The sequence below is a fragment of the Bolinopsis microptera genome, chromosome 1 (assembly GCF_026151205.1).
Source record: "Bolinopsis microptera isolate Bmic1 chromosome 1, MBARI_Bmic_1.0, whole genome shotgun sequence".
NCBI lineage: Eukaryota > Metazoa > Ctenophora > Tentaculata > Lobata > Bolinopsidae > Bolinopsis > Bolinopsis microptera.
In genome coordinates, this window is record NC_087072.1 from 10054449 (window position 1) to 10062538 (window position 8090).

Here is an 8090-nt window from a genome sequence, read left to right on the forward strand (position 1 = left end):
CTGTTTTGGTCTTTCGTGGGAGTTCCCACATTTGTTGGTTGAGAATACTCAACATAACATACATGATGCTTGACTGCTTTATTGGGGGGGGGGGTGTCATGTCCGTCTATGTCCGCCTATGTCCTGTCCTTTTTGGATTCTATGAGACACGGACGTGTTTTTTGGGACATTGGCGGACACGGACGGACATTGGCGGACTCGGACGGACATTGGCGGACTCGGACGGACATTGGCGGACCCGGACGGACATTGGCGGACTCGGACGGACATTGGCGGACCCGGACGGACATTGGCGGACTTGGATGGACATTGGTGGACATTAGCGGACATTGGTGGACATTAGGGGGGGGGGGGGCTCATGTTATTTTTTGTCCGTTTTTGTCCGTTCAATTTTGTCCGTTTTCAGAAATAGGGTACCGAACGGACAAAAACGGACAAAAACGGACAAAAATTGTAACTTTTGATTTAAATTTTCTCCACAATTTGTAACAGGCTATTTGCAGAAATGGGTAGCCCGGTTAATGACCATGGTCCTTTCTCAAACTTTTAATACTCAATTAGGTACTAAGAATAACATAAAAAGGGATGAAAAGGGAATTTTTTTATGAAATATGTCATGTAACAACTTTTCCATATTATTATTACTGGAGAGTGAAACTCTGTTAAGCCAAAAGATTCTTGAGCACATTTTGAGTCAGACTCAAATACGCTTAAAAACATTTTAGTATAACAATAAATTGTGTAAACAATAACACCAACAATAATTATAAATTGAACAAATTATTGAGGGATGAAAGTGAGGAAGAGGAGGAGGGGGACTGAGGAGGGGGGACTGAGGAGGAGGAGGGGGCTGAGGAGGAGAAAGAGGACTGATGAGGAGGAGGAGTCAGGAGGAGGAGGAGAAGAAGAAGGACTCGGGGGAAAAGGCTCGGGCCTGAGGGGGAGGGGGGAGGGGGGACTGAGGAGGTGGGGGGGATAGGAGGGGGGAGGGAGGTGGGGGCAGGAGGAGGGGAGAGGAGGGGGAGGATGAGGGGAGGAGGGGACTGAAATAACTAAAAAAAATGAGGAAACCAATCGACTGAATAGGAATAAGGGGAAAAAAAAAAAAAGAGAAAAAGGGGAAGGGGGAAACAAAAAAAAAGGGGAAGAAAAGTAAAACTGAGGGTTTAAGGAGGGTACTGGAAGGACTAGGAGGGGACAAGAACAGGAGGGAGGGAGGCGGAGGGCTGAGAGGTGACTGATGAGTAAGATGAGGAGAAGGAGGTGATGAGAAGGATGAGGAGGACTAAGGAGAAGGAGGAGAAGAAGGAGGGACTGGTGAAGAGGATGATGAGGAGGAGGAGGAAGGACTAATGAGGAGGAGGAGGAGGACTGAGCAGTAGGAGTAGGAGGAGGACTGAGGAGGGGAGGAGATAGAGGACTGAGGAGGATCTGAGGATCAGATGTACCCAGGAGGAGGAGGAGGAATGACCCTGGAGGAGGATATAGGGGGAGGAGGAGGACTGAGGAGGAGGGACTGAGGAGAAGGAGGAGGAGGGACTGAGGAGGAGGACTGAAGAGGGGGGACTTGAGGAAGAGGAGGGGAGGCGGAGGAGGATTGAGGAGGATGACTGATAACTGGTGAGCAATGACGAGGAGGGGAATGAGGTGATGAGGAGGATGAGGAGGACTAAGGAGGAGGAGGAGAAGAAGACGACTGGTGAAGAGGATTGATGAGGAGGAGGACTGATGAGGAGGAGGAGGAGGACTGAGGAGGAGGAGGACTGAGGAGTAGTAGTAGGAGAATGACTGAGGAGGGGAGGAGGAAGAGGACTGAGGAGAATCAGGATGACCCAGGAGGAGGACCCAGGAGGAGGAGGAGGCGGAGGACTGAGGAGGATGACTGAGGAGGAGGAGGACTGAGGAGGAGGAGGAGGAGGACTGAGAAGGAGGAGGAGGAGGACTGAGAAGGAGGAGGACTGATGAGAACTGAGGAGTTGGAGTTGGAGGACTAAATAGGAGGAGGAGAGGGATTGGGGGAGGACTGAGGAGGACTGAGGAGGAGGAGAACTAAGGAGAAATATGAGGAGGATGAGGACTGAGGAGGAGGAGGACTGAGGATGACTGAGGAGGATGGCTGAGGAGGATGACTGAGAGGGAGGAGGAGGAGTAAAACTAAGGAGGACTGAGGAAAGGAGGATGAGACTGAGGAGGACTGAAGAGGGGACTGAGGAGGAGGAGGGGAGGCGGAGGAGGACGACTGATGAGGAATGATGAGGAGGGAAGGAGGTGGATGAGGAGGATGAGGAGGACTAGGGGAAGGAGGAGGAGAAGGAGAAGGAGGACTGGTGAAGAGGATTGATGAGGAGGAGGAGGAATGATGTGGAGGAGGAGGAACTGAGGAGGAGAAGACTGAGGAGTAGGAGTAGGAGGAGTAACTAAGGAGGGGAGGAGGAAGAAGAGGAGGAAGAAGAGGGGAAGGAGGTGGATGAGGAGGATGAGGAGGACTAAGGAGGAGGAGGAGAAGAAGGACCTGTGAAGAGGATTGATGAGGAGGAGAACTGATAAGGAGAGAGGAGGACTGAGGAGGGGGAGGACTGAGAAGTAGTATAGGAGGATGACTGAGGAGGGAGGAGGAAGAGGACTGAGGAGAATCAGGATGACCCAGGAGGAGGACCCAGGAAGAGGAGGAGGCGGAGGACTGAGGAGGATGACTGAGGAGGAGGAGGAGGAGGAGGACTGAGGAGGAGGAGGACTGAGGAGTAGTAGTAGGAGAATGACTGAGGAGGAGGACTGAAGAGGGGGACTGAGGAGGAGGAGGGGTGGTGGAGGAGGACGACTGATGAGGAATGATGAGGAGGGGAAGGACTGTGGAGGAGGAGGACTGTGGAGGAGGAGGACTGTGTAGAGGAGGAGGACTGAGGAGTAGGAGTAGGAGGAGGACTGAGGAGGGGAGGAGGAAGAAGACTGAGGAGGATCAGGATGACCCAGGAGGAGGACCCAGGAGGAGGAGGATCAGGACTGAGGAGGACTAAGGAGAAGGAGGAGGAGAAGGAGAAAGAGGACTGGTGAATAGGATTGATGAGGAGGAGGAGGACTGTGGAGGAGGAGGACTGTGGAGGAGGAGGACTGTGTAGGAGGAGGACTGAGGAGTAGGAGTAGGAGGAGGACTGAGGAGGGGAGGAGGAGACGACTGAGGAGATCAGGATGACCCCAGGAGGAGGACCCAGGAGGAGGAGGATCAGGACTGAGGAGGACTGAGAAGGAGGAGGACTGAGGAGAACTGAGGAGGAGGAGGAGGATGATCAGGAGGAGGAGGGGGACTGGGGAAAGGACTGAGGAAGAGGAGCTGAGAAGGATGAGGAGGAGGACTGAGGAGGAGGAGGACTAAGGGGAAGGATGAGGAGGAGGGACTGAGGACTGAAAAAGAAGAAGAGGATGATGAAAAGGAGGGGACTGGGAGGAGGACTGGGGAGGATGGAGGAGGGCGGGGAGGAGGACTGGGGAGGGGGACGAGGGAGGGGGAGAAGGAAGACGAGGAGGAAAGGACAAAAAGGGGAAAAGGAGGGGAGGCCCCAGGAGGGGGCCCCAGAAAGGGGATGGGGGGAGAAAAGGGGAGGGGAGGGGAGAAAGGAGGTGGAGAGGGAGGAGGAACATCTAAATGTTCTTCCATTTTGATTTTTTGTCCGTTTTGTCCGTTTTTGTCCGCTCTATTTTTGTCCGTTTTTGAAAATATAGGGTACGAAAGGGACAAAAAACATGAGCCCCCCCCCCCCCCCCACTTTACGGACAAACTTTTGAGGACGAAGAACTGAAAGGGTACTAAAGAGACTGAGGGGATGGCTGAAAGGGATGGTGAGGGGAGGGGGGAGATGAGAAACTGAGGGGGATGACGGGGGGGGGAAAAATCGGGGAAGACCCAGGGGGGGAGGAAGGAGGGACCCTTTAAAGGGGGCCAGGGGAGGGGAGGAACAGAGGAACTGGGGAGGAGGGGGACTCAGAAGGGGGGACTAGGGGGAGACTGAAAAGAAGGACTGGGGGGAGGTGAGGGGATGGCTGAGGGGGAGACTGAGGGGAGGAAGGAGGGGGAAGAGGAGGAAATGCTCAGGAGGGGGGACCAAAGGAAGAGGGGGAGGACTCGGGGAGGACCAAAGGGGGGAAAATTTAGGAAATAAAGGGGGTTGGAGAGAAATGGGGAGGAAAGGGAGGGACTGAATAGGGAGGAGAAGGGGGGGGACTGGGAGAGGACTGGGGGGGAGGAACTGTGAAAGGATGGGAAGGGGGACCCAGGAGGGGAGGACTAAACCCGAGGAGGAAAGGAGGGGACGATGAAAGGGTGAAGGGGGACCCGGGGAGGGGGAGATGAGGCCCGGGGAAAGGGGGGAGGAAAAAGAGGAGGGGGACCCGGGAGGAGGAGGACCCAGGGGAGGGGGACTGAGAGACTGAGGAGGAGAGGAGGACTGAGGAGGATGGTTGGGGAGGATCGGGAGGGAAGGAGGGGAGGAGGAGGACGAGGGGGGACTGAAAGGAGGGGGAGGGGGAGGAGGACTGATAGGAGGAGGAGGGGGGGAATTTTAGGGGGGCCTGAGGAGGAAAAGAGGGGGGATGGGGAAAGATGAGGAGGAGGATGGGACCTGGGGAGAAAGGGGAGGCCCAAGGGGACCCAGAGGGGGCCTCGGGAGGAGGGGAGGAGGGGGAGGGGGAACTGTTAAACTGTGAGGGGGCTGAGCGGGGGAAGGGGGAAAGAGGGGGGAAAGGAGGAGGGGAGGGGAGACTGAAAGCGGGAAGACAGAAGACCCCGGGGAGGGGGGAGGAAAGTGGGGGGAAAGCATCTAAATGTTATTTTCCATTTTGTCCGTTTTTGTCCATTTTGTCCCGTTTTTGTCCGCTCTATTTTTTGTCCTTTTGAAAATATAGGGTACCGAACGACAAAAAACATGATCCCCCTATAAACAGCATAAATTGAACATTTATTTTAGCAATTTAGGGTGTCCATTAATGTCCGCCTAGTCCGCCTATGTCCGCCTATGTCCGTCTATTTCCGCCTATGTCCGCCTAGTCCGTCTATGTCCGCCTATGTCTGCCTATGTCCTGTCCTTTTGGATTCTATGAGACAAGCGGACATAGACGGACGTGACACCCCCCCCCCCCCCCCCCCCCCCCCCCCCCCCCCCCTTTATTGACCCGGAAAGGCACCAGGGGCAGACATCCCAACACCAGTGCGTTGAGACATAGTGTTGGTCTGCTTCAGGACGTGTTAGATCCTAGAGAAGCCGCCATCCCCTCTACTGCTTTAGCTCAGCGGCAGCATGAGCCCTGGTTTCCTGCCACATTGGCACCTCTGAAAGTACAGAAAAGTGGTGGATTTCGGGGTCCAGGATACTCCCTCTTTGTTCTTTATGGTGGTAATATTTCTCTGAGATGTTTGCAGAGTCTTTATTTCATGATCTTTCTAGTCGGATAAATCCTGGAGAGCATCATTTTGTCCCCAAAGAAATTCGACTCTCCTAATGAATGCTTTTTGTGTGCTGCTTTTTGTTAACACTCCATCTAGATAGGAATGTGAGTCTGCCCCACCCAGCTCTTCTTTCAGTTGCAGGTAACTGGTGTCTTGCACCTCCAGACACAAAAGGAGCTGGTGTACGGGAGAATCAATGGAGCTGTTACAGAAACGACAGGCCTCACCACTGCCTTTAGTAAGGCCTCACCACTGCCTTTAGTAAGTAAGTAAGTAAGTAAGTAAGTAAGTAAGTAAGTAAAGATTATGACATAACATCATCACAAGTGTCTACAAAATATCATTGCACTTCATTCAAATCATTTAAATAAATATATTTTTCCATCAACATTAATGATTTATCAAATTCAATTTTATTAATTAATAAAGTCTAATACATTATTTATAAATAATTCATTAATACTTCCCAGTGGAATAAAGATTTACAAAACGCTTCTTTGCCACAAAACGATAAAACCAAAGATATTCATTATGTCTCTCCTTATTCCTTAAATAACTGGGTCCTTCAATTTTCCCTAAAACTTCATTTCTATTCGAAACATTCCAAAAATAAAAATCATGTACACTGTTTTTTAAAATCATTTCTTTCTTAAATCCTTCCAATCTAACTTTAAAGCTTAAAACTTTGATTCACGATGTCAATCCTTCGCAGCTCGGTGAGGCACAGTGGTGCATCTCGCCGATCTACCGAAGTGGTTGCGAGAAGCATTATTTGATGCGCGCGCGACCCAGTAGTGCATCGCGCTACAACTTAAAACTTTGCTTCAAAAGCTTAAAGCTTTGCTTTCGTGTATATCACATAAGTGGATAGAAACGAGCAAATTAGGACTAGCTAGGTAAATAAGTTCCATATTGATAAATTTTTTAAAAAATAACAAATAATCAATAATTCAAAAAACAATTGAAATTTAATTTCTAATTATTGAGCTGCACTGGCATAGTCAATTCGTTACCTGGCACGTCACTCCCTGTACTAAGTGCTTTTTAGCTGTCCAAGCTTCCTAAACAGTGAAAGAAGTGAAAAATAAACTTGTCCATTGTTAATGGACTAGCCCAGCACTTGACCATTGTTAATGGTTTGGCCCGGCGCGCGCTACTTTGTACCTCGTAGCACTTGCCGTCGGGCCACATTTCGAGAAGAAATCAGCGCGCTACCTCGAAGAAATTTAGACGAGTAATATCCATCAAGCCCAGCACGTTGCTCTAACCAGAGTTGTATCACAATGCGACCCGCAAGGTCGTTTCACTATGGGGAGCCGCGCACTTCGTGCGCGGCGGGTCATACAACGTATGACAAAACCAGAGCACTCTCGCTTGTAGTAGCGCGTGACTTGTGAAACAAACGCGCCACGCAGTACGCGTATACACATGGCTATGTGAACCCAGCACGCGCAATTTCGTAGTACTTGCATTTGTATCACGTTGCGACCCTTACGGTCGTTTCACTTTATTGTCCTGACGATACAGGGGGAGCCGCGCACTCCGTGCGCGGCGGGTCATACAACGTATGACAAACTTGCATCGGGCCACATTTCAAGAAGAAAGCGGCGCGCGCTATTTCGCAGAAATGGTTTTACGTGAGGATAAGTTTGAGCTCCTAGTTCACCGGGGGAATTTTAATGAAAGTCTGTATGAGCTGCCTTTTGTACGTCAAACACAATAATACAAGGTGTCAGGCGGTAATATGCTCTATCCTACAGACCAAGTTAAGAATCTTGGATTTATAGTGTGTTTTGATATGTTGTGGTCACATCATGTCAGTTCTATTGGCATCTCGAGCTGGAAAAGTTGCAGCCAGGGTGATCAGTGCGTTCAAGTGCATAAATAGAATTGTAGGTTTACAACCTACCAGGATGCGCGCCGAGTTGGACTCGTCGACGGTCCAATATATGGAACAGATATTTTACGAGTATCACCCGTTAAAGAATTTATTGTATAACTTTAGTACCTATTAATTTAGAGTTGTTTTTAAGTGAGCATAATGGGTATATTCTTGGACCTAAAGGTTTTAGTATGGCAACTTTAAAATTGGTTCTTTTAATCATTTATTAAATATCAGTTTAAAAATACATAAATCTGGAATCTGTTCACACTGTGAACCAGTCCTATAAAAATTTTAAAAATCCTCTTAAATTAAATATTAAAAACGTCTCAATAATGGAAATAGTCATACAATTAATAAATCTACCAAATTCTTAATATCTACCTAAGAGGAAAATACCTACCTAAGTCAATGTCTACCTGTAATGCACTAAATATTAGGTTAAATACATAGGTGGTGGAGTCAGCACACATTTACCAAAATCAAAATTTTTTTTAATAGGAGGAACCTGTGGGCCGAGAACACTGGATTAAATTAGATGAAGGGGATTGTTTTCAAATGATAACTGCATTATGTCATAATCGCTTGAGGTCCATGCTGTATCATTATAAGCATGTTGCAGCTTTAAAAGTGCCTTTTTCAGGCGACTTTTAGCAAGGCTAATCTTGTAGGAGTAGTCAAAAAGCTTAAGTTTAGGTGCAATTGTGCTCCAAATTTTTGTGGATCTTGATATAAAGTCATTAGATGGAAGTTGTGAAATGAGAGTGGTTT